Source organism: Rhinolophus sinicus, chromosome 10 (assembly GCF_057876585.1).
Source record: "Rhinolophus sinicus isolate RSI-liver-muscle chromosome 10, RSI-T2T, whole genome shotgun sequence".
Lineage (NCBI taxonomy): Eukaryota > Metazoa > Chordata > Mammalia > Chiroptera > Rhinolophidae > Rhinolophus > Rhinolophus sinicus.
Genome location: NC_142510.1, coordinates 6,116,980 through 6,142,290, shown reverse-complemented (window position 1 = coordinate 6,142,290; position 25,311 = coordinate 6,116,980). Strand labels below are relative to the sequence as shown.

Below are 25,311 nucleotides of genomic sequence, written 5' to 3'. Positions count from 1 at the left end.
GCATCTTGTCCTTTTAATTCATCTACTTAGCACAGTTTGTATATTTTAAAACCTGTCTCTCCTACTGGATTTTAAACCGCAAGAGAGCAGGGAAATCCCCTGCTGTTTTGGTCACGACGGTATCCCTCAGCCCCTAGCCTTGGCATGGCAGGCCCTCCGGAAGCAGCTCTTGGATAAAACAATGAATTGAGCGGATGCAGTCATCCTAGATGGAAGTCAGGGCAGATGTCAGAGGTCGGCCAGATGATCACGCAGTTCTTGCCTGTTAGAAGTGGTTGTAGTACACTGTTGAGAGCAAATGAATCTGAGTGATAATTATGCCAGCAGAATGGACTACGTGTAAGGAGGATGGGGAGGCTATATTCCCTGGAGAATTTAAAAGAGGCAGTTACAGTCGCCCAGTCCTGGAGGGAAGTGGAAGCTGGCTGGCTGTGTAAGCGACATACCCTCGCCGATCGTCCAGGGCACACTGACCCCAGCACACAGCAGCGTGAGCAAGCCTGCTGGCAGGAGCCCTCCAGCAGAGCAGGAAGGGGGTGGGTGGCTGGGAAAAGCTCTCCAGCTCTACTTCTGGGGGCGCTAGAGAATAGGAGGGAACGACTCCCCTTTTGGGAAGCCCTTTTTAAGTCCAGCTCAGCCTGCCTTCTTGGAATCCTCATGCTTGGGAGCCACGGCATGGCCCTTTTCCAAAGGGCTCTTGCTTTGTGAAAACCGTAAATCCCTCAGTCTCTCCCTCTCTGGACCCCTTCCTCGGAGGACAAAATGCCCAGGTCTCTCTTATCTCGAGAATCTTCCCTTATCCTTGCTTTTCCTTCCAGTTACTCTCCCCACTTTCTCCTCCCACTGCCAATATTCCAGGAAGGGCTCACATCCACCCTCCGTAGCTGACTCTCTCTTTAACCACTGGTCATGCAGCTTCTGCCCCTTACTCTGTGGGACTGGCCTCTCTAGCCCCAAAGTTATCAGGGCCCGAAATCAGTCATTCCTCACCTTGTTGGGGTCTCTTGGAGAACTTTCTAAACGCTGTAGACTTCCTTTCCCATGAAAACACATTCTTATATCCATGTAAAAAATTATAAATAACTTCAGGGGTCCGTGTACCTTTTTCTAAATCCCAGCCTCGATCCCCAGGATAGTAACCCCATTCCTGACTGTGAAATCCAGAGGCCTCTTCTCAGCCAGCTGTGGGGATGAAGAACCCAGGTTCTGGAGTCAGGCTGCTGGGTGTGAATCCTGGCCCCACCCTTCTTGGCCTCATGAATATGAGTCATTCTGAACCTCAGTTTCCCCGATTGTAAAAAGGGGATAATAATATCTAAGTTTACAGGGTTGTGGTGAAGCGTAAATGAGTTAGTTCAGGTAAGGCATTTAGAACCACACTTGGCATATATTAAATACACATTCATTATCACCATCATCATCATGTTAGTTTCATTGCTTATTTTTTGCACGACCTCCTTAATTCCAGATCAAGCACGGCTCCCTGTCTGACTCAGAGATGTCTTGTTGGCTACACATTATTCTAAAAACAGTAATAAATTCATCTGCAACATTTAGAAATTAGGAGTTCACATGAAATTCTGGCTCTTTGGCTTCTCTTGGAAAATCAGATCTGACGATCCTGAGTCTGCATTTCCGCATGGAGCGGGGTGGTGTGAGAGGGTCTCCATTTGGCTGCAGTCTCTGCCACTGAAACCAAGAATGCGTTGCACTTCTATTGTCGTATCCCTAACAGTCTAGAAATAGGAAAATGAAAGCTAGACCAAGGAAGCCATGTATTTTTTTAAAAGAAAGCATGAATTTGTGAGTTTTGTGTTGTAAACACCTTCAATCACTTACTGTACTGCTGTCTGGCCCCTGCAGACATTTGAGTTTTCCGTCCGTGCCTCTGCAAGATGTCTCATGGCCATCGCTTGCTTCCTTCCCACATTCTCTCCTCTATCAGCTTCCTTGCCGCTGCCCCAAAGTACTTCTTTTCGGTCTCACTCGCCTTGTGGTGGGAATGACGTGGGTTTTAGAGCTGACCAGACCTTTCGGTTAGAGCCTAATTCTCCTGAGCTTCAGTTTTGTGTCTGCAAAAAGGGTACAACTTTCTTACCTGGTAGGGTTGTTTGGGAATTAAACAAGGCAGTAAACATCCAGCCCTCAGCACAATGCCTGGTAAACAGTAGTTGCTCAATAATGCTCATTCCTTCCCTCTGACTAAATGAGGATCATCCTCTCAGTTCTCTCGTCCCACCCCTGCTCTCAGTATCCAGTCCTTGCGTTTTGGATGAGCAACCCCATTTTGGTAGCTTGGGCTTTTGCTTCTCAGCGGTTGACTCCCATGACCGCTGGTGTCTGTGTGTGTCTCCTCATCTTCCTCTTTGCCTCTACATCCAACAATGGCTTTAAACTACCATTTGCTATAGAGACAGTAGAAAGAGCCTTCCATCTTTCCTACAGCGAGTTGATGGGACTTGGTTTCCTATTATGGATAGGTCATCAAATTTTCTTTCAGCTTTACAATTTCCAGTTGATGATATCATATGCATTTTTAGAACTATGGTTAAGTTTGGGGAAACCGCTGTCACCTTTCTTTCAGATAATGTGCTGAAAGGTTTGGAATCATTTTCCACTTACTAGCTTCTGGCTCTGTACATTTCAAACCTTCTTTCTCTTCCGTGACCCAAATACTTGGGGGGTATATTCATATCGCAACACATCTTCATGTCGTAATTCCAGGTGTGTCGTCGGCTCACTGGGTAGTAAGTGTATTCCTAGAATCTATCCCTGTGTGAGGATAGCTAGCAATTACTTAACTGTATGAGGAAGTGACTGTGAACTGCAGAAATATAGCGCACTCAACCCAAACTAGATGGATCCCCAACTCAACTTCCCTTAGATAGATCCAAAAAGAAAAAAAAATGCCCGCAGGAATTCCAGGGCCACCAAACACAAGAGGAAGTGAGATGGGTGAGGTCGAAGGGAAGTCAGGTGGAAGGGGACATGGGTCTTAATCGATTGTAGTTACACTGTCACAGGTTTGCACATTTTCGGGACACGTGTGACCTTGTGAACACCTTGCCAGGGCACTAGTAATGCCCGTGCGGGTAGTGACACTGAAACGCAAGCTGAGTGAGCGCCTCAGTCTACTCGCCTCTGTCTATGCGCTCTTTGTTCTGGCCCGGCTGGATGGACACCCGTCGCCGGAGCACCCCCAGTGTTGGCCCATTATCTTGCCTTTGCTTGCTCCACCCTCCCGTGGACCTAATCCTGTCTCGTTCAAGCACCTGCCTCCCATGAAAATATCTTGGACCTTTTCAATTAATTCTCTTCTATCTTCCTCTCGACCCCTATAGGGTCTCATCTTCTACATCTTCTACTGCACTCCGCAGACATGCCCTTGTATTTCAGTCTTTTCCGTGCCTGTTCACTCAGCAAATATTTGCTGAATGCCCATGACATTTCAGCCATAGTGTGGGCTCTGGGGTTACCCCAGTGCCCACGAGGCCAAGTCCAGCATTCGTGGAGCTTACAGCCTAATTGGGATGGGAAGTATACGTACCTTAACGTGCGAAGATCATTTCAGAGAGTGATAGGGCCACGGAGAAGATCAGAGTGATGAGGGGAGAAGGATGCTGCTTTCGCGGGATGGTCATGGAAGACTTTTCTGATGAGCTGACCCTGGCCCCAGAAGAGCATTGGGAAAGGTATTCTCAGCAGAGGGGATGGCAGGTGCAAAGCAGTAATAAGCACGATACTGCTAGACGATGGCGGCTCCAGGTAGAGTTATGTTTGGGGCCACTCTCCCTCCTGTTGCAATGAGCCCTGCGTCCCCACAGATTATTCGGGGTCCTCCGCTTCAGTCTCTCCCCTAGAGCTTCCCTTTTCAGAGCAGGATCCTTTTTAGTTTGCAACTTGTAGACTCAGCATCCCGTTCTGTGTTGTGGGACAGGAATTGCCTCCCGTTGCGTATTAGTGATGGGCTACGAATGCATAACTTCATACTGCATTTCAGGTAGTGTCTGTCCTCACCGTCAAGATTCTTGAAGGGAAAAAAAATGCCTTCACTTCAAGAAGGGCCTCTGACAGCAAGGCTATCAGTTAGTGTGGCAGGCCAGCAGAAGAGAGAGTTTTAGACCAAGTGGGTGTACAGGCTCTGCACATGGCCTGTGGTGTGGTGACAGCACACGGTGTATTCGTTTTCTGTTGCTACTGGGACGCACTGCCACACGTGTAGTGGCTGAAAGTGACATCTATGTCTTCTGTCACGGCTGTGGAAGTCAGGAGTTCAAGTACAGTGTGGCTCCATGGGTCCTTTGCTTAGAGTCTCGGAGACAGAGCTCAGAGTGCCGGTGGGACGACGTTCCGCTGGAGGCTCTGGGGGTGGATTTGATTCCAAGCTCTTCCAGGTTGTTGGTTGAATTCAGTGCCTTGTGGTTTTAGGACTGGGGTCCCTGGTTCCACTTGGGGGCAGGTCTTTGCGACTAGAGGCTGCCCGCACTCCTTCTCGTGCTTTCCATGTGGCTCCCTCCAGCAACAATGGGGTGGCTCCCTTTCGTATTTCACCTCTCTCGACCTCATCGGCCACACGTCTCTGCCTCCAGCCAGAGAAAGTTCTCTGCTTCCAAGGACTTTTTAAAATCATGTGATTATATGAGACCCACCAGAAAAATCCAGGGTAATCTCCCTGTTTTAAGCTCTGTAACCTTAATCGCCTCTGCAAAGGCCCTGTTGCCGTGTAACATAACATCTTCACAGGTTCCAGGGATCATGGTGTGGACATCTTTTGGGGGGGCCTTTGGCCCACCACACTGGGCAAGGGGGCAGAGAAATGGGATTTGCACCTTTGCTCCCATGGTTCCTGTAACTGTGGGCAAACCCGTTAAGCCTCTGAGTTCCAACTTCTCCCTCTGTAGAGGAGGGAATGGGACCTAAGGCTTAACAACTCTATCATCGACCCATTTTACAGTTTCGGCGTAAATATAATTACATGTGCAAAAACAGTCAGTTCAGCTTTCACATATAAGTCTCTGTTACTGTGGTTCTTACATCACGTGGTACTGCGATTGCTCTCTTGTTGGGGGGCACCCCCTCTGCCAGATTGCTGGTGCTTCATTCCCGGTCCCTCTATTTGCTGTGTGACCTTGGGCATGTTTCTAAGCTCTGTGCTTCACTTTTCCTCATCTGTAAAATTGAGAGAGTAGCATCTGCTCCATGTGGTCGTTACAAGGAGTAAATGATTTTACACACGCAGAGAGCTTAAAACTGTGCCTGGTGCCTGTGGCAGCAGCTGTGGTCACCACCGTTCACCCTGCCATCCACAACCACCTCCTGTCGGTGCCCCTTTTTACCATTTGCAAGCAGGAGTTTTGTCTGTGTGTTTTCTCAGTATATATTGCAACCACTAGGTTGAAGTTCCATCGAAGCTGTTATGTTGAGGGGAGTTGCTTGTGATTAATTTTTAATTACGTAAGTCATCAAGAATGCATTTTGTAAACACATGGAAGCCTGGAAGATAAAGGTAATGTCACCTTTGGACACCATGTGTCCTCCTGGTCCCTTCTCTCCTCCCCAGAGAGAAGTAGCCTGAAGTCTGACAATATCAAGTGTTGCTGTGCGTGTGGAGAAATAGAAATGCCCAGACGTTGTAAATTGATACGGCCACAGTGGAGGGCAGCCTGGCAGGAGCTGTTAAAATTAAAAATGGGCATTTCTCATGAGTCAGCAGTTTTACTTCTCAGAAGACACCGGAGAGCTAGCCACATTGGCACCTAAGCCAAAGAAACCACAGAGAGGATGCTCGTGGCTTCACCCTTCAAAATAGCAAAAATGGGACAACCTAAACAGTCACCAAAACAGGCGCGGTGAACTAAAACACGGTACCTCCTGAGAGGCAGTGCAAGGAGTAAATGCAGAACTTCCGTCTCTATTATGAAATTTCATGTTTCTGTTTGTACTTTACATGACTTAATAAGAACAAACTTGCTCTGAGTGAATGAGGCCCAGTGTATTCCTTTAATTTCCGCAACAAGTTTATGAGGTGAGTACTATTATTATCCCTGTTTTATAGAAGAGGACAGGGAGACACAGAAAAGTTGAGTAACTTCCCCAGGGTTACCCAGTGGACCTGGACTTTGAACCCTGGCAATCTGATTCCCAAGAAAGTGGGATTCATCACTGTGCTAAACAGCTTCTCCTTGTCTGCAATGTACAAAATATAGCCATATACTAGCATTTATGTCTTAAGGTGTAAAAAAAAAAGCAATATGGAACCACTGAGAGTGGTTTAAAGATCAAAACTTAAGGGAGCTTGATTACAAAAGTTTCAAGATAGCTAGAAAGCCATAAAAAGCAGTATACTGCCATAAAAAAGGATCAAATAGGTCTTCATTGGCCAGTTGTATCTTGTTTCTTTTTGTTTCCCCAGTGCTTTTCAAGGCACCTCATACATAATAAGAACTCGTCAAGTACTGGGGAATAGGTGAATAACCTCAGTGCAATGTCTGCCCTAGTCTGACTTTAAAGGTGGGAGGAGAAGCCCAGACCTAGGTCTTCATGCTCCTTGCTTCCCCTCCCCCAGGCCCTGTGTCCTAGGAGTCTAGCTGGGCAGGTGCAGAGAGGTTCGGGTTTCCTGAAGCCTGGGGATGGAGGTCTCTGAGGCTACGTGACAGAGCTGGGGATTCTTGGAAGAGCGATAAAGAACCTAAAAAAAACAAACAAAAAAAAACTAAAAACTCCTTGAGTATAGCAGGGTTTCATGATGCAAGGTCAACACACAAAAATTAGTCATTTTTCTATATACCAGCAATGAACCATTGGATACAAAATTAAAAATACAATACCATTTACAATTGCTCCAGAAAAAAAGAAATACTTTGGCATAAACCGAACAAAGCAAGTACAGAAACTATATGCTTACAGTTTCAAAATACTGATGAAAGAAATTGTAAAAGACCTAAATAAATGGAGAGACATACTGTGTTCATAGATTGAAAGACTCAACGTAGCATAGATGTCATTTCTCCCCAAATTGATTTATAGGTTTAACACATTTCCTATCGGAATCTCAGCAGTGCTTTTGTATAGACAAGAAGGTTCTAAAATTTCATGGAAAGGCAAAGGAATCAGAATAGCTAAAACAATATTGAAAAAGAAGGAAAAAGTGGGATGTTATAGGCTGACTCTGAATTTAAGTCTTATTACATAGTTAAAGTAATCAAAACTGTTGTACTGGTGGAGGGATAGACACACACACACACAGACACACACACACACGGATCAATGGAACAGAATACAGAACACAGAAGTAGACCCATACAAACACACCCAACTGATTTTTGGCAAAGATGTGAAACAACTGGCTCTCCATAGACAAAAATATGGTCCATGAGCTAAGTTCACACCTTGTACAAAAATTAACTCAAAATGGATCTAAACATAAGGCATGAAACGATAAAAGTTGCGAGAAAACAGAGGAACCTCTTCGTGACATAGGGTTAGGGGAACAGTTCTATCCATAAAACCGAAAGCCCAATCCACGAAAAAGAAAATATTGTTAAGTTGAACTTTATCAAAATTTGAAAATTTCGTTTTTGTGAAAGAACCAGTTAAGAAAATGAAAAGATAGCCACAGGCAATGAGAAGATATTTGCAAAAAAAAATATTGACCTACCAAGTGTCGGGAAGGATGTAGAGCCCTGCATCTCTCCTGCTTTGCTGGTAGCAATGTAACGTGGTGCCGTGACTCTGGGAAGGAATTCGGCAGTTTCTTACAAAGTTAAACATGCCCTCCCCATCCGACCCAGCAATCGCACTCCTGCACATGTAAACTAGAGAAGTGAAAAGATACGTCCACATGAAAACCTGTGCATGATTTGCTCTTTGCTTTATTTGTAATAGCCCCTAACTGGAAACAACCGAAGTGTCCTTTAACAGGCAAATGGATAAGCCAACTACCACTCAGCCACAAAAAAAGGAATGAAGTGTTGATACATACAATAACTTGGATGGCTCTCAAGGGTATTCTGCTGAATGGAAAAAAAAAATCTCAAAAGACTACATACTATATGATTCCATTTATGTAATCTCTTGAAATGACAAAATTACAGAGACAGAGAATGGACCAATGGCTGCCAGTGGTTAGGATGGGGCAGGGTCTCACTATAAATGGTAGCACCAGGGACACTCTTTGTGTTATAGAATAAATTTTTTTATCCTGATTGTGTTGCTAACTGCACAAATCCACACGTGTTGGAAATGTGTACAAAATAAAAATAAATGCATGGAAACACTGCTGGATTCTGAATAAGGGGGTCTGTAGATTAATGGGTACTCGTGTACCAGTGTCAGTTTCCAGGTTTTGAAAATGTACCGTGGTTATCATGTAAGATGTTTGCTCTTGGGGAAAGCTGGGTGAGGTACGTGAAGACTCTGTACTATTTTTGCCACTTCTTGTGAGTCCAAAATTATTTCCAAATAAAAAGTTAGAAAAAAGTAAAAACACTTTAAAGGGGCTTACTCATGAAAGTTTGGGGACAGCAATAGAACAGTATGCAGTCATAAAAAAGGATGAAGTATGTTTATGTACCGTGTTTCCCCAAAAATAAGACCTAACCGGAAAAGAAGCCCTAGTATGATTTTTCAGGATGACACCTCCTGAATATAAGCCCTAATGTGTCTTTTGGAGCAAAAATTAGTATAAGACCCAGTCTTATTTTTGGGGAAACACGGTACAAGGAGCAGCTCTTGCTGTTATTTCCGCAGGGCTCACCCCAGTGCGCGGCAAATAGTAAGAACTTAACAAGTGACTGGGGAATACATGCGTAACCTTGGTGCAACGTCTGCCCTAGTCTGACTCTGAAGATAGGAGAGAGGAGCCCAGACTTCATCTTCATGCTCCTTACTTCCCCTCCCCCAGGCCATGTCCTGGGATCCGGGCTGGGCAGGTGCAGGCAGGATCAAGTTTCCTAGAGCCTGGAGACGGAGGTCAGCTTGGCTGAGTGACAGAGCTGGGGATTCCTGGATCAGGAATAAGCAAGTGGGAAGAGGACGCCAGCGCTGGCCCAGGCCTGGCAGGGCACACGGTCTCCCCAGGTTTCCTTTCTGGCCATTTGGTTGGCTGGATGGCCCTGGGGAGAAGGAGCCCCTTTTCCTGGCACAAGTTTGGCCTTTGAACTGCCTGCCTGCAACAGTTTGAATTTTACTGCCCTCTTGGGGCCTCTTGGGCCAGGGTTTCAATCCCCACTGAGGCTTCCTAGTTGTGTGACCTTGAGACAAGTCACTTCACCTCCGTGAGCCTCAGTGTTTCCATCCGTAAGTTGGGAATAATAGCCCCTTAGCCTATTGGACTCTTGTACGGCTATTGAGATTGTTCAGGTCAAGGGCTTCAGGCTAGGCAGGTTATTTACGCTCAGGGAACGTGATGCCTCTCACCTTCCGCTTTGTGATGTTGCGTTGGGCGCCAGTGGAGAGGGTTGAGCCCAGCATCTGGGTTTGTTCTTCTCACTGATCCACTCCACTGACATCTCCTTTGTATCCAGTTTAAAGTAAGTGAAAACGAGCATCCGGGGCAATCTCAAAGGGACATGGAAGACTTTGGAGCACATCAAGTGAGGCAGGGGTGTGCTCAGGCTTTAGTGAGCGTGGCAAGCGGCCATGAACTGGTGGGGAGTTGGGCTGCTCAGGTTCAAATCCCAGCTCTGTTTTTTATCAACCCCTGGGCACTTTCTTGGAGGTCTTAGAATCTCAGTTTCCCCACTCTAAAATGGGGACAAAAGCCTCTGACTCAAAGGGCTGTGTGAGTATTAAATATTGAAAAAGAAAACATTCTGGAGTGGGAAACGCCCTGCCCGGCACTTGGCGTGGGTATCTGTGTGTATGTGTGTGGGGGGTGCGATCAATAACTGGCCGGGGTAATACCAAGTCATCACCGGTCTGCACAGTCGCGGTACGTGTCTCATGGAGGGAGTGGCATTATCGAATCTGCAGGTATCTGTGGCTGCTCACTTGCCTCCTCCTCCACCCCATGGCCATCAAAGTGGAGCCGAGGCAGCTGCCCTGCGTGCTGTCCCCTGGGCACGATGGTTCTCATGGGCAGCGTCCTCTGGGGACCATGCAGAGAGCAGCTATCTGGGTTACCTGCAGCCTCACCTGACTCATTCCCCGGAAACTGGGCCCCAGTGTTCTGGGCCAGATAACATCCTGTGTGTCCTCAGATGCCCTGAGCATCTTCGGGTAGACGCCTGGGCATGAGCAGGGGAGGGCCAGACCTGAAAGCCCGGTGACCAGCCAGCAGGCGGCCTCACTGGACGTGGTGAGGCGGGAACTCAGTGTCCTACAGGCCGGGCTTCTGCTGCTTTCGTGGGGCCGGCATGGACTTTGCCTCTGCTCCCGTTGTCTGGGGCTCACAGAACATAAAGGTCTTAGGCATCAGCAGTAGCCCCAGAAAGCACTCAGCCAAAAGCCCTTATTTTCTGATGAGGACACAGGTCCGTAGAGGCTTGGCAACGTCCCTGGATGGGCAGGACCAAACAGCCCCCCACGCCTGGTCTGCCCTCCCTATCTCACCGCATTGCTACAGAGTTGAATCTAACCAGGTTCAGCCACTGGTTCCACCCCATATTTGCTGTGGGCGGCAAAGCTGCAGAGGTTTCTGCCTCCGTTTTCTTATCTGTGAAATGGAATCATACGTATGAACCTCATGCTTTGAGGATGAAATAAGACTTGGGACCCGGTTGACAAAGTAAGTGTGTGTGGGTATTAAGTTGAAATGGAAATGGGAGGCTGTTTGTCACTGGTGACACTGGGCCACTGCTGGCGTGTAGTGGGAAGGGACCGGAGATCGGAAATGTCCTCCAATGCACAGGACAGACTGACAAAGAATTGTCCTGCTCCAAATGCCAGTAGCCCCAAACTGAGAAACCTGTACGTTAGGAAACATCCAGGGGACAGGGGACTGTCTTACGAGGATAGAACCAAGAGTGAGCCACTGAGGAGATGAGACATTTGGAGTGGGGTGTCCAGGGTGCCTGCGGGGCTAAGCAAGGCTCGTGTGGCCTTGGGCGCCTCTCTTTGGCCACTTAGGGAAAAAATAAATTTTAAAAAAAAAAGGCTAGGGTTAACTGAGGTCAGTGTTTCCCAAACTTTGGTATATTAAACAACATATACCATTTTAATAGTTTATATATTTAATACGACATACTGGAAAAATACCTTGCACATCAGCTCCATGATGACACGAATATTACATTTGAGATGAACATAAAGGAAGTATTGAAGTGTGTTTTTCAAGTGGGTAGGAAACGCTAAAGAATCGGGCTGGTATACAAAACCCAGGAGGGTTGTTGGAAAAGTGACTGACAGTTGAGAAGTTTTGGGCCTTGGATCCCACCAAAGCCTTGTGCTTTAGAACAGACATCAGAAATCATGCCGGGAACATGAGGCGGTTAAAAGGAGAAAAACCATTACTTGAAGGGGATAGACAACAGGGGTGAGAGGGAAGATGCCGCACGGCCCTCCTCCCTGCAGTATGGCTGCGAGCTCAGGTCTGTTCTGGCCCCGACAGGTGGTCTCACCTTGCCCATCTCCTAACCTTGACCTACCACGGCCCAGGGCAGAGAGGGCCAGGCCCAGGGCCTCGCCACAGCTTTTTCACATGCAGGCCTCGTATTGACTGGTTTCCTTGGACTGCTGTCACAAGGTTTCACCAGCTGGGTGGCTTAAACAACAGAAATGTGCTGTCTCGCCATTTCAGAGGCCAGAAGTCCAAGGTCAAGGTGTCGGCAGGGCTGGCTCCTTCTGAGGCTGGAGGGAGAATCCGCTCCAGGCCTCTCTCCTAGCTTCTGGTGGCCTCAGGTGTCCCTTGGCTTGTAGATGGCACTCTTGATGTGTCTTCACATCAACTTTCAGGTCAGGAAGTACCTGGCATTGGTCAAGCCTTGACCCTTTGGCGAATTTACTTCTGGGGTGGCTGTACTCCCAAGATATGTGCCCCAAAACTCAAGAATAGTCGAAGCCCCCAAAGTGTGCTCCGTGATACCCTAAACAAGTGTAGCAGCCCCTGCATCGAACTCAACTGGCAGAGAGTGGAGACAAGTGTGCGCCTCCCCAGACCACTTGAAGATGTCCTTCCCTAAACTAGGAGACGGAGGTGCCAAGAAGCTTTGTGACCGCAGGGGACACCGCTGGCGGGTGGCAGATCCCCAGGGAGGCATCCTCTGACCCGATTCGGCTTTTATTCCCCAGCACCCTTCCTGCCTTCTCTCTTGAAAATGTAGTTTGCTGCATAGGCAGTTTGCGTGGCCTTGGTGTAAAATGCAGAGGCTCAGCTAGCCTTTGGATGGCTACAGAGTAGAGATGCTACGATTATCGCTGTTATTGCTGCGGACATGCTTGGAGCATGCCTACTGAAAGGATAATGCTTATCCTCTGGGAATCCTCAGAGACTTTGTGACGCAGGTACGTGACTACCCCTCTTGTGCTCATGTGAAACCTGAGGCTCCACATGGCATGCCTGAGGCCACACAACTAGAAAGGGACAGCACTGAGCCCCAGCCTCAGAGTCTGTGCTCTACTCCCATGTCACAGTCTCCCATTGAGAGTGTCTGGGTGACAGATGGGCCTGAGTGCATTTGATCCGCATCCAACTTTTTTTGCTATTATTATGCTGCCGTGAATTTCCTCACCCACATGTGATTTCCGCAAGCCTGTGCATGTATCATTTAGATAAATACCTTGGAGTGTGATTTCTGCGTCGGACGGTGCGTTTAATTTTATTTTTGCCGTGATTCTTTGCTTATCCTTTTAGTAGGCAACCAGGCTGTAAACTAACCTTGCTTTAGTCACCAATTCTTACTCCATGTGATTCAACAAACGCGTATTGGGCAGCACCTGGGGAGACAGAGAAATGAGTACGTCTTGAATGCTACTCTCACGATCTAGAAGGGGACACAGAGCAATCCGTAGGTAACTTGTACCGAGGCTACCGAAGTCTGTCATGGGCCAGGCTGTCCTAGGCCTAGTGTTCGGGAGTCTGGCCTAGGTTAGAACCCCAGCTCCACTGCACGTTCGCTGGCCCATGATGAGTGTACAGTGAACGTTTCTGTAGCCTTCCTCCCATCATGACACTCTGGGCCCGTCCCACCTCAGCCCAAAGATCCCGAGCTGAGTAGTGGCTGCCCCCTTTCTGTTATCCCTACTGAACTGAGAGAAGTTGTCTTGTCAGGGTTACACTGCCAGATCACCTCTTGTTGTTTTTCTTTTTTTTTTTTTTTTTCTGGAGACTCCAGACACCTGGCTTTTTATGGGAATTGTCCTGACTTTTTTTTTAATGTTAGCAACGAATTAAGATTGAAAACAAAGAAAAGCAACAAAAACACAACAAAACCCATCTGCAGACCAGATGGGGCTGATGGGCCACCAGGTTGCCTCAGAGTCAGGCAGTCTTGGGTCTGTGTCACAGCTCTGCCCCACCAGCGAGAGCTGCAGCCACACCAGCGTTGGCAGCCAGGGTGTCCTCATCGGTACAGGGGCAACGAGAGTCCCCACTTTGCACGGTTGAGTTTGAGTGATTGACGATTCTGCAAATTACCTGGCATATTGCGGGCACTCAGTAGATGGTAGATTACTGCTGTTGTTATGGCAATGACATGAAATGAAATCCGGGCTACAGTAGGTGGAGATGTTGGAGGGAAACGGATTCTGTTTTGAGCTTATCAAATATTAGGTGTTGAGATATCCAGATGGAGGTGTCCAGAGGCAGTTGGAAATGTTGCACGGGAGCAGGAGATCTTTATAAGGGGTGGGGAGGGGGTATCTTCCATGGAGAGTTTGTCTTTACATAAAGGTGAGACTTTTTTTTTTTAATAACTCTTTACTTTTGAGAGTTCTGAAGGTACCGAGGCTTCTGGCCACCACATCCATGTTGGATGCTCTGACTTGTTGTCATTGCTTCCTGGAAAACAGCACAATTCCCTGAACTAGCTGCTCTTCCTATGGGAGGTGAAGTTGGAAAAGGGAAGTCGAACAGGGGCTGGTTCTTAGAAAGAAATGGCAGCCCATGACGCCGAGGTGATGGGGCTGCGGGCATAAGCCAGTCAGTTGCCGTCGTGAACAAGGAACGAGGAGCTCAAATGATGTCAGTAAGCATTTCCCGAGACTTCTCCTCCACTGTGGGACCTTGGTCTCTTATTGGAAGAACCACTGGACTCCAGTTAGGAGATATGGGCCGTCATTGCTGTTCTGCTTTATAGTCTCTCTGTGACCTTGGTCAGGTCACTTCCACCCTTTAGACCTAAGGTCATTAGTCATAAAGCAAGTGTATTGGACTGCATGTTAGTTTGCTAGGGCTCCCAAAAGCAAGTACCACAGATGGGTGGCTTAAACAACAGAAATGCATTTTTTCACAATTCTGGGGGCTGGAAGTTCAAGGTGCCTTTATGGCCAGGTTCTGGTGAGAACTCTCCTTGGCTTAGAGATAGCCATCTTCTCCCTGTGTCTTCACATGGTTGTCCCTCTTTGCATGTCTGTGTCCCGATCTTCTTACAAGGACACTGGGCGTGTTGGTTTAGAGCTCACTGTAATATCCCCATTTTAACTTAATTACCTCTTTAAAGGCTCTGTCTCCAAATATCGGCACAAATTGAGGTACTGGGTGTTAGGATTTCAACATATGAATTGGTGGGTTGGGGGCGGGGGGGGGGGCGTTATAATTCAGCCCGTAAAGTCAGTTCCACCAGTAGTGTGTAACTGACTTTCCGTCAAATGCAGAAATAAGCCTTGAAGAACCAATCTATCCTTCTGATTAAGAACAAAGTGTTCGGTTTAGTGCTAATGTGCCTTCAGCACCTTTCTGACACCTGCCAGAGTAAAAGGGGGAACAGACCTTGCCTAGGCAGGCAACTATATCTGTTCTTAGTTACCTAATAACAAATTACCCTCCAACTCAGTGCCTTCCAACAATTCACAATGATCAGTCCGCAGATTCTGTGGGTCAGGAATTTAGAAGCAACTTATCTGGGTGGTTCAAGGTTTCTCATGCGGTGGGCTCCCCTGCAGGCTTGACTCAGACTGGTGGATACTCCTTGAAGGTGGGTCGAGTTGGTTCTGGCTGTCGGAGGGAGCCCTGAGTTCCTTGTCACGTGTCCTCACAACACAGCAGCTGCCTTCCTCCAGCATGAGTGAGGAGGGAATCACAATGCCTTTTACAGCCTAAAAGTCATACGCCATCATTTCTACAGTGTCCTATTGGGAGACTGTGGAGTGAATAGGGCACGGGTCAGCCTTATTCTCTGTGGGAGGAAACCACACAAGGGCATGCAGACCAGGAAGCAAGGGTCCCCGGGAGCTAGTTCAGAGACCGACACGGCAGAAATTAATAAGGGTTTTATTTTCTGATTAACTCATTTTCTAATTACCTCCTCTGTATTTGTATACACAGAATATACATATTAGTACTTCGTGGTCTTGTCAGTTACATGAGTGATATGCTATATATAAATATGTGATCTGCTTTTTTCACTCATGAATATGTTTTTGACATCAATCTGTGTTGATCTAAAAAGATCTGATTCATTCCCTTAAATTCTAAGTGCATACCATTTTTCTCGACCCGGTCCCCTATTAATAGCCATTGCAGTGATGACTCAGATATCCCTGTACATGTCCTAGGATAGATAACGAGCAGAGAAGTTGCTGGATCACAGAATATGCACATTTTATAGTTTGCTAGATGGGGCCAATGGTCCTTTACAATAAGTTAGACTAATTTACACGCCCCCACAAAATCGGAATGTTTCCTTTTCTCTACCATATGACTAACTTTCATGTTGCCAGGCATTTTAATTTTCCCAGTCTGATGAGTAGAGAAACGGTATCTCCATATTTTAATTTTTTTTAAATTGTGATAACAACACATCACATAAAATTACCATCTTAACTGTGTTTAAGTGTACAGTTCCGTAGTGTTAAGTGTATTCACATTGTTGTGCGATAGCTCTCTAGAACTTTTTCATCTTGTAAAACTGAAACTCTGTACCTACTGAACACTAACTCCCCATTCCCCGTCCCCCTAGTCCGTGGTAACCACGATTCTACTTGGTGTTTCTATGAGTTTCCCTACTTTAGATCACTTGTATAAGTAGAAACAGATGGCATTTGTCTTTTCATAACTGTTTTATTTCACTTTGCATAAGGTCCTCAAGGTTCATTCTTGTGATAACCTGTGACAGGATTTCCTTCTTCTTTGAGGCTGAATAATATTCCATTGTGTGGATATTCTCATTTTTTTCCACCCATTCATCCATAAATGGATATTTGGTTTGCTTGCATCGCTTGGCTGCTATGGACCTGAGTATACAAATATCTCTTCATTTACTTCTTTTGGGCAGATACCCAGAAGTAGGATTGCTGGGTTGTAAGGTAGTTTTATTTTTAAGTTTTTGAGGAAATGCCATAGTGTTCTCCACAGTGGCTGCATGGTTTTCCATTCTCACCAACAGCGCACAAAGCTTCCAATTTATCCACCATCACATGCTATTTTCTGTTTGTTTTTTTTAAATAGTGGCCATTCAACATTTTAATTTTCCATCTCCCTAAGTATGAGTGAGGTTGGACATCTTTACACACTCCCATTTGAAGGATGGAGAAATTACAGTTCTGAGAGATTAAATCATTTGCCCCAAAACACAGGGCTGGACAGTGATGGTGCCAAACTAGCACCCAGGGTGGTGTGGTCCATATGCCCATGTGCCCTGTAAACTTGCTGCCCTGCCTGTACACTTGCGATGCTCCTTTAAGACAAGGAAGGAGGGGAAAGAGCAGCTCCTGGCTTCTGAATTCCTGGCCGTTGTGCCTCCAACAAGTGGGGAATCTACCGAGCATTATTTTTCTTGGATTTGGAGGCCAAGTGGTGTTACCTCCAGCGAGGAGGAAGCGGTGTCTAAGCTAATGCCCCGGCCGGGAAATGTGTGCCCAGAAGATTAGCTCTATTGTGTGGGGCTGGATGCTTTCCATGGACTTTGTTTATGGGACAGATTGTTTTTGTGAAGTTGTTTGCTCCGGTGAGTCTCCAGGCTCCAGCGAGCGGCCTCTTGGTCGTGGAGAGGGTCAGATTTACGGGTAGCCTGGCGTGTGGCCAGGAAAGGCCACAAAGGAACAGGCCCCCTGGGGGACGTCAGGAGTCCGTCTGGGCCTTCTTCAAAAAGCAAAATTGTAGCCCTGTTTCATTTTATTTTAAAATTGGATGTACAACAGGGTAGTGTTTTCTTCCCTCCTGGTTCTTAGAACTGATATTTTCACGTCAGTCTGCACCCCCTGTCAGCTCACCTCTGCACACTTCCATACGTGTTGCTAGGACATTGAACGGTTTGATCACCCCCCACCCCGTTATTTCTGCCAGAAGCATCATGCCCCTAACAGCACCAGAGCCCTTGCGTCCATTTGTTCCAAATCAGTGAGCAGATGGGGCCTGTCGGTGCCGTGGCTCAGGCCCCTCACTCAGAGGCCACGAGGCATCTCTCCTCGGGTGGTCTAGGAGAATGCATTGTGTCTGGCATGTGGTACAGATACCAATTACTAACATGTGCTGTTCTTTATTGTTCCATCTTCCTCCCCAGCCACCCACCCAGCCACCCACTCAGCCAGACTGCCCCATCACCCTGGGCCTCTATACTGTTCCCAAACCTCAAGAATTTAGGCCAGGCACTCTGGCAGAGAAGGATGCAGAAGTAAGAAAGAGATATAAAACTTCTTAGCCTTTCTTATCTGGGCAGTGACATAAAAGGCCACCCTGAGGAAGTCAGTGACGTTGGTAGCTAAAGCCCTTAGTACCGTGCCAGCTACCTGGGTTCCTGTGATTTCCTGAATGCCCACCTTGGGTCAGACCCTGTGCTAGGGACACGGGAAGATGAAATGAGACAAAACCTTGTTGCTAAGAACTCACGTTCAGGTGAGAGAACCGCAGTTAACAGACTAACATATACACTGTGGTGACAGAGTAGACAGCTAAACCAGGCGGAGGGTGTCAGGGAAGTCTTCCTGGAGGAGGTGACTGAGACTGAAAAGTCACGCCCTCTGCTGTTTAGCTGATCCTGCCAAAAGCATGCCACAGCCTCACATGACACTATTTGCAGGCCATGTCCAATGGAAGGCCTTTCCTATGTGCTGCAGCCCTGGTGGCCTCCTCTCATGAACCTCCTCAGTTCTGTGCTGAAAAAGAAAGTCTACCCAGGAAGCGTATCATCTTAAAGGTTTTCATGACTCACAGAGCTCCACTGCTTGTTGAGGCTAATGGGAGGTTTAAACGGGACGTGGATATGTGTGCGCCTGTACACATGAGAATAGCCAGAAAAATAGAAAGAGTGTAGGTTCTGGAATCAAACCACTTGGGTTCACATTCCACCTCCATCAGCTAGAAGCTGTCTGACCTTTGGCAAATCATTGAAACTCTCTGAACCTGTTTGCTCAGCTGTAAAATGGGGACGGTACTAACCCCCACCTCACTGACTCCTGAGAGATAAGTGAAATCATGCCCCTGTGTTCGTTAGGATGTGTGTTGGGGTGCTGCTAATAAAAATTGGGTGCCAGTTTTTATTCAGGGGTAAGTGCTCTTTGGTGCCACCTAAATACAAGTGCGATTTCTAGTTAGTGAGAAAGAAGGATGTGGATGTTGGGTGGGTTCCTAGCGAATGGTTGCTGGCATGGCTGGTAAAGTGGTGTCAGCATCGTGTCTCGCACAGAGGAAGTCCTGGAAAGTGTGAGTTAATAGGAGTTGCGTGGGTCATGAACTGTTATGTGGGCTCTGAAATTTGGACTGGAATCTACCTGGAGGCAAGGAAATAATTAGGGAAGAAGGGCTGAGGGGTCCCTTGCAATCACCCAGTTAAGGCAGTTGTTCCCTGCCAGATCCCTCTTTTCATGGCTCATAGTAGATGCTGAATAAATATTGTGTCGAGTGAGTGAATGCATGAATGAACTCCTTTGACCCCAGCGGGCTGTAGCCTACCCACCCCCTAACACATGTTGAATCTTTGTCCCCGTTGCCTCCATCTGACCTCTGAGGGGCTTTGGCTGAGCCTTTGTTGCAAAGCATAGTTCTGTTCTTCCCACGGTGTACAACATCAAAATCTGCGATTGTATTTCCTTCCCAGCATTTCTGGGCCTGTATTTTGGAATATGCCAAGCTTTACGCACCCTGCCCTTTGTCTGTCAGTGTCTGTCTCCCTCTCCACCTCCAAAAGGTGCTAATCCAGCAGCTCACCGTAAATGGTGTGAATTTCTTCCAACTGCCACGGTCATGTTTCTTAATCAATAGCCTGACTTGTCAGCACCAGGTAAACACGGCTTTGATTTGAGCAAGAGGAAGCCAAAGGACGCTGCTATAAAGCACACAGAGAAAGAATCCTTTCTTTCCTGCGTTAATTAGGCCCTTAGCGCAACAAATCATAGCTCCTTTGAGCCGTGAGTATGTGCCAGGCACAGAGTGCTCTGAGCACTAGACGTGCACTGACTCATTTAATCCTTCTAGTCTTTCAAGACATTGTGACTGTCCCTGTTTTGTGTGTGAGGGAACTAGGGAACAGATTGGTTCAGAGTTATTGCCTGTTACTGTGAGCCAGGCCCCGTGCCTACGGGCTGAGTATACCATAGTGAATAAGACAGAGACGAAGTCCTGTCTCGTGGCACTTAAGAGTGTAATGGCGGCATATGGCCAGAAAACAAACTGCCAAGTCAACACAATAGTTTCAAAATGTGTTCCGATGAGGGCTGCTTTTGGCTGCAAGTACCAGATAAACCCAATTGCAGTGACATAAACCCTTGGGGTTTCTTTTACTCCCTGGAAGTAAGCTGGGAAGAGGATGCTTGTACTGGTTCTGTGGCTCCAGAATCCCACATTTGCATGGTCTTTCCATAATGGCCCTAGAATGGTGGGTCAGCTGCAGTCGTCCAGTTCCCTGGATTCCACAGGAACATGCGAGAGGGGGAAGGAGCAGCACCGGCGTCTGTCATTGGCCACGTCTGGGTCAGATGGCCACCTCTGCCTGGGTGGTCACTAAGGAGAAATCAAACAGGACTGTGGGAGAGAGAGCTCCTGTATGGAGGGGGGTAGGGGGAGGTGACATCTGAACAGAGACCCGATGACCAGGGGCCAGCCCTGCAAAGATCCGGGGATGGAGCATTCCGCACAGAGAATGTCGCAAAGCAAAGAGCCTTGTTCGGAGACCAGCATGGTGAGATCTTGGGGGAGAGAGAAGTGTAGCGTATCTGGAGCCTGCGAGTAAGAGAGAGCAAGACACAGGAAGGCCGAGGAGGAAGAAGGAGCTGGGAGGATGGCAAGGTCTTTCATGTCCTCTAAGGAGTTTAGATTTTACTCGATGTGTGATGGGAAGCTACTGGAGGCTTTTAATCAGGGGAGTGAAGTCATCGGATTCATGTCTTAAAAGGAGTTATTGGGGCAGAAGAACTGTTGTGAGAGTCACGAGGCTTCAGCAGACTTAATTCTAGGGGATGGTATAGTGTTTCCCAGCTCCTTCTCCGGGGGGTTACTTTTTCTGCCTCTTGGATGTCCTCTGCCCCCTTTTTGTTTCAGAGCAGCTCCTGGAGAGCTGGACCGTGTCATGCTGATGTCTGTCTGCCCACTACCTAGCGCAGGGCCAGGCACGTGGCAGCACTTGGTAAACGCCACTTGAGCTGAACAGGAGGACAGAGGTGAGAGCAGCTACTCCAGAGTTCCCAAACTCCGGCCACTCGCATTCCACTATCACGGTTTTGGGCTCTTAACCAAGAGAATTTGCCTCCCAGGAGGCATTTGGCAGTGTCTGGAGACATTTCTGGTTGTCACAACTGAAGGATGCTTCTGGCATCTAGTGGGTAGTGGGTAGAGCTCAGAGATGCTGCTAAAACATACTACGAGGTGTGATCGAAAAATACAGTGAATGTTTAAAACAAATTTATTACAGTCAAAGACACATGGCCATTAATCCCCCTCAAAGTACTCCCCCTCACTTAGAACACACTTATCCCATCATTCTTGCCACTGTCTGAAACAGTTCTGGAAGTCCTCTTTTGTGTCTTTAGTTGCGCTGTCATGGCTGCCTTGACGTCCTGAATAGATTCAAAACATTTATCTTTCATGGTCATTTTGACTTTGGGGAAGAGCCTGAAGTCACACGGTGCCAGATCCGGTGAAAAAGGTGGATGAGGACACACCATAATGTTTGTGTTTGACAGAAATTGCCGTAGCAGAAGCGAAGGGTGACACGGAGCGTTGTCATGATGCAGGATGAAGTAAAGACATGAAAGAGGACTTCCAGAAGTGCTTCAGAAAGTGGCCAGAACGATGGGATAAGTGTGTTCGAAGAGAGGGGGAGTGTTTTGAGGGGGATCAATGGCAATATGTCTTTTACTGTAATACATTTTTTTGATTTAAACATTCACCGTGTCTTTTGATCACACCTTGTACTGCTCACAGTACACAATCATCGGCCCCAAACACCAGCAGCAGTGAGGTTGAGAGGATCTGGAGTAGATCTACATACCTGTTCTATTATTTCCATAGTATTTCCCTTTAAATTCGTTCACTTTTTAAATCTACAACATTTTAGAGAAACCATGTATCACTACCATAAATAAAAAACTAGTGTCACTTTGCCATAAATAGAAGATACTTGGGAAGATAAACACTCAGAAAACAAAAGCCAGATATATTCTAGCTGCATATTGTTCCCAGTTCGAAGCTCTGAGTTGCCCTCTGTTATGAAGGGGCTCTGTTCAATGACACGGAAGACTAAGAAACACCGAGGAACTGTTTCAGATTAAATCAGACTAAAGAGAAATGACAGAATAACGCAGTATAATTCTGGACTGAATCCTGGATCAGAAAAACAAAAACTACTGAAATGTCTTCATTGGGACAATCGGCAAACTTTGAATATGGACTACATGTTAGGTACTGGCATGGTATCAGTAGGACACTGCCTGAATTTAGTAACTACTGTGCTTATGTGAGGAAATATCCTTGTTCTTAGGAGACACATGAAGTATTTAGGAGTAAAAGATCATGATATTGGGAATTTATTCTCAAATGCTTTTAGAATAGTGTGTGTATATGGGTTTCTGTATTTGTATATATATATAAGTGTATCTATATCGTGTATGTACGTACATGTGTGTATATCATGTGTACATATGTGTAAGTGTGTATATACACATACACTTATTCACATATACAGACACACACCAAGAAAGCAAATGTGGCAAAAATGGAAACAGTCGGTGAATCTAGGTGAAGAAAATGAGTTGATTGTACTGTTCTTGCAATTTTTCTTTAGGTTTGGATTTTTGCCAAATAAAAGAAAAGCCAGAAAACAAACAAAAGACCTCTCCTGAGCACACCTCTATTACTATCACAAAAGCGTCAACGCTTTTCAAAGCTCAGGAGGCTTCAATATTAGTTGCTAACGAGTTGAACACTTCGTATTTTACTCCCAAAAATAGTTGGCAAAAATGAAGATGTCTACCAAACAGAAAAATGTCTTCCATGCCGCCACATTTGTGTTGATATGACAGCCAATTAACTAAAGAATGGCACTAGAATTGTTTTGTGGGGTTTCCTGCTCTTATGACATCACGTATCTGCAGAGTTGTGGTTATCGACAGTCGTCAGAGAATGTGTTCCAGTCAGTGTGCCTGAATCTGGGACACTCTTGATGGATAACTTAAAAAATATAGTTTAATTTTAAGTGTTACAGAGGTGTTCAAGATAGAGTAGCACCAACAAGAGACTTTCTCTGCAGAAGGATTGAAAATAAATTCAAAGAGGGATGATTTTTTTTTTTTTCACTCTGCAGTTCAGTGTTTTCAGCCAAGGGTCTGTCCACCCACGGCCCCTGGAACCTCAGCGGTGGGTATTTCTCTTCAGTCTTTGGAAAGTCCTGGCTTTAAGACTCAAAATGTATGACTCGGTTTGCTCAGCTACAGAATGGAGATAACACACTGGAAGCCTGGTCCCAATTTGGGGGTGGGTTGCCCTGCTCTTTGAAGTTTCTAGATAATACTGACCTGACTTGCCACCCCCACTGCATTCCAAGTCCTAGGGAAATTCCAAAGTCCTTGGAAAGATGTCATCGAATTCCTAGGGCCTTCCATTCTCACTGTCACCTGACCCCGACTTCCTCCTGTCTCTGTGCAGACTTCTCCTTCTCCCTCTGGCTCTCCTGGCAATTCATTTGTCTTGACTCTGCAGGCATTCAGTCCCCGCTGTGATTTCCAACACACACAACGACAAAGACACACATAAACACACCCAGATATAGACAGAGAGCCACCGATACAGACACAAACTCACAAACAGAGGCACATAAAAATGGATACCCAAGCACAGACTGGCCCATGTTATACAAACTTAGAAACGTTCACAGACACACTCAGACACACAGACACACCCACATGCATGCACAATCAGGCACGTGCACAGATACACACATGCTCAGATACACATACACGCATGCACAGTCAGGCACGTGCACAGATACACACCAGACCTGAGCATGCGGTAGACTTTACAAGGGCCTGGAAAAAGTGTTCAATGCACACAACTTATAAATGAGCATTAGCATCTTCCTGAACATGCTTCCCTTTCTTCCTTCTTTTCTTCTTCCCACCCCTACATATTCTTCTCCATTTTTTTTTCTTATCAGAACAACTCATTTCTTCTCAATCCTCCAATTTCAAAGTCTGCTCTAGATGCCCCTTTGCATGTCTCCTTTCTCATGCATGTCTCTTCCTCTGTGCTCAGGTTTTGCAAGGGGAAAAGAGCGGCATGTCTCATAATTTCCCCACGGATGTGAGCTGTGCCACACGGCCTCACACCACCGTGGAGTACTGGCATGGCATCTTTAGCCCATGGGGGCCGCTGTGAGGAAAAGATCATAGAGCAGGTGGCTCATAAACAACAAACATTTCTTTCTCACAAGTCTGGAGGCTGCGAATCCAAGATCATGGCGCCAGCAGAATGGGTATCTCATGATGGCCTGCATCTTGATTTATACATAGATGGCCATCTACTCACTGTGTGCTCACATGGCAGAGCTGGCGAGAGCTCTGTGGGACCTCTTTTATAAGAGCACTAATCCTATTCATGAGGCGCCACTCTCCTCTTGTGACCTAATCACCACCCAAAAGGCCCACCTCCTAATATCATCACATGGAAAATTAGGTTTCAACATCTGAATTTGGGGCTGGGGGGGCACAAACATTGAGACCATAGCGTGTCGTTACATTCCATTGCATTATTACCACTTAGAGAGGGTTTGTACTGGTGCTGGCGGTGCTGGTGGGTTCATTCACCTGGGAGTCCGCTGCTGGGAGGGCCACATGAAGCGCGGCGGTAGCAGACGTGGTTGTATATGCGTGTGGCCTAGTATTCCTGGTGACTTGTGCCCCGTTTATTCCAGCACGCTGAGTGCTTTCCTGGCTCGGGGCTTTCTTTGCACATGTTGTTCCCTCTGTTCGGGTTTCTTCTCTCGTTCTTGGTATATTAGCTCCTTCCATTCTTTAGGTCTCAACCTCAGGGCCGTTACAACTCACAATTATTTATCGTTTGTACTTTATTTTTGGTCTGTTCTCCTCCCCTAGATAGTAAGCTCTCTGAGGATGGGAACCATGTCTCCTGTTCACCATTATGTCTCCATAGACAGTTGTTGTTGAATGAAACCCCCCACACGTCCCTCTCCCAAGAAATGGATAGCTCATAAGGACCTCACTACCTATACCAGTTTTTTGTTTGTTTGTTTGTTTTAATTAAAGTTACTGGGGTAACAGTGGTTAGTAAGTATACCAGTTTCAGAATGGATGGTTTCCAGGTTGCTCCTAGAAAATTCTATCAGCAATAACTAGGAAAATTTAGCACCTCGTTTCTAAAAACTTTTTATTTTAAAAGAATTTTAGACTTACAGAAAAGTTAGAAACACAGCGGAGTATTTCAATGTACTCTTCACCCAGCGTCTCCTATGTTAGTGTCTTTTATAACTACAGGACAATTATCAAAACTAAGAAATTCACGTGAGTACAATGTTAACTAACCCATAGACTTCAGATTTTACCAGTATTTTCCTCTAATGTCCTTTTCTGTCCAGGGTCCCACACTGCATTTAGTCATATCTCCTCTTAGTCTCCTCCAATTCTGTGATGATTCCTCAGTCTTTCCTTGTCTTTCATGACTTTAATATATGTAATAATAATAATAATAATAATAATAATAAAAATACTGGTCAGGTATTTTGTAGAATGCCTCTCAGTTTAGGATTCGCTAGTGTTTTCTCCTGATACCAC

At 46.5% G+C, this 25,311-nt stretch overlaps 1 protein-coding gene across 1 annotated transcript in view; it reads left to right on the top strand.

The window, feature by feature from the left end:
* The window catches only part of MRTFB (myocardin related transcription factor B), a 236,981-nt gene that overhangs the window by 31,969 nt on the left and 179,701 nt on the right, over nucleotides 1-25,311 (top strand). The window lies entirely within an intron of this gene.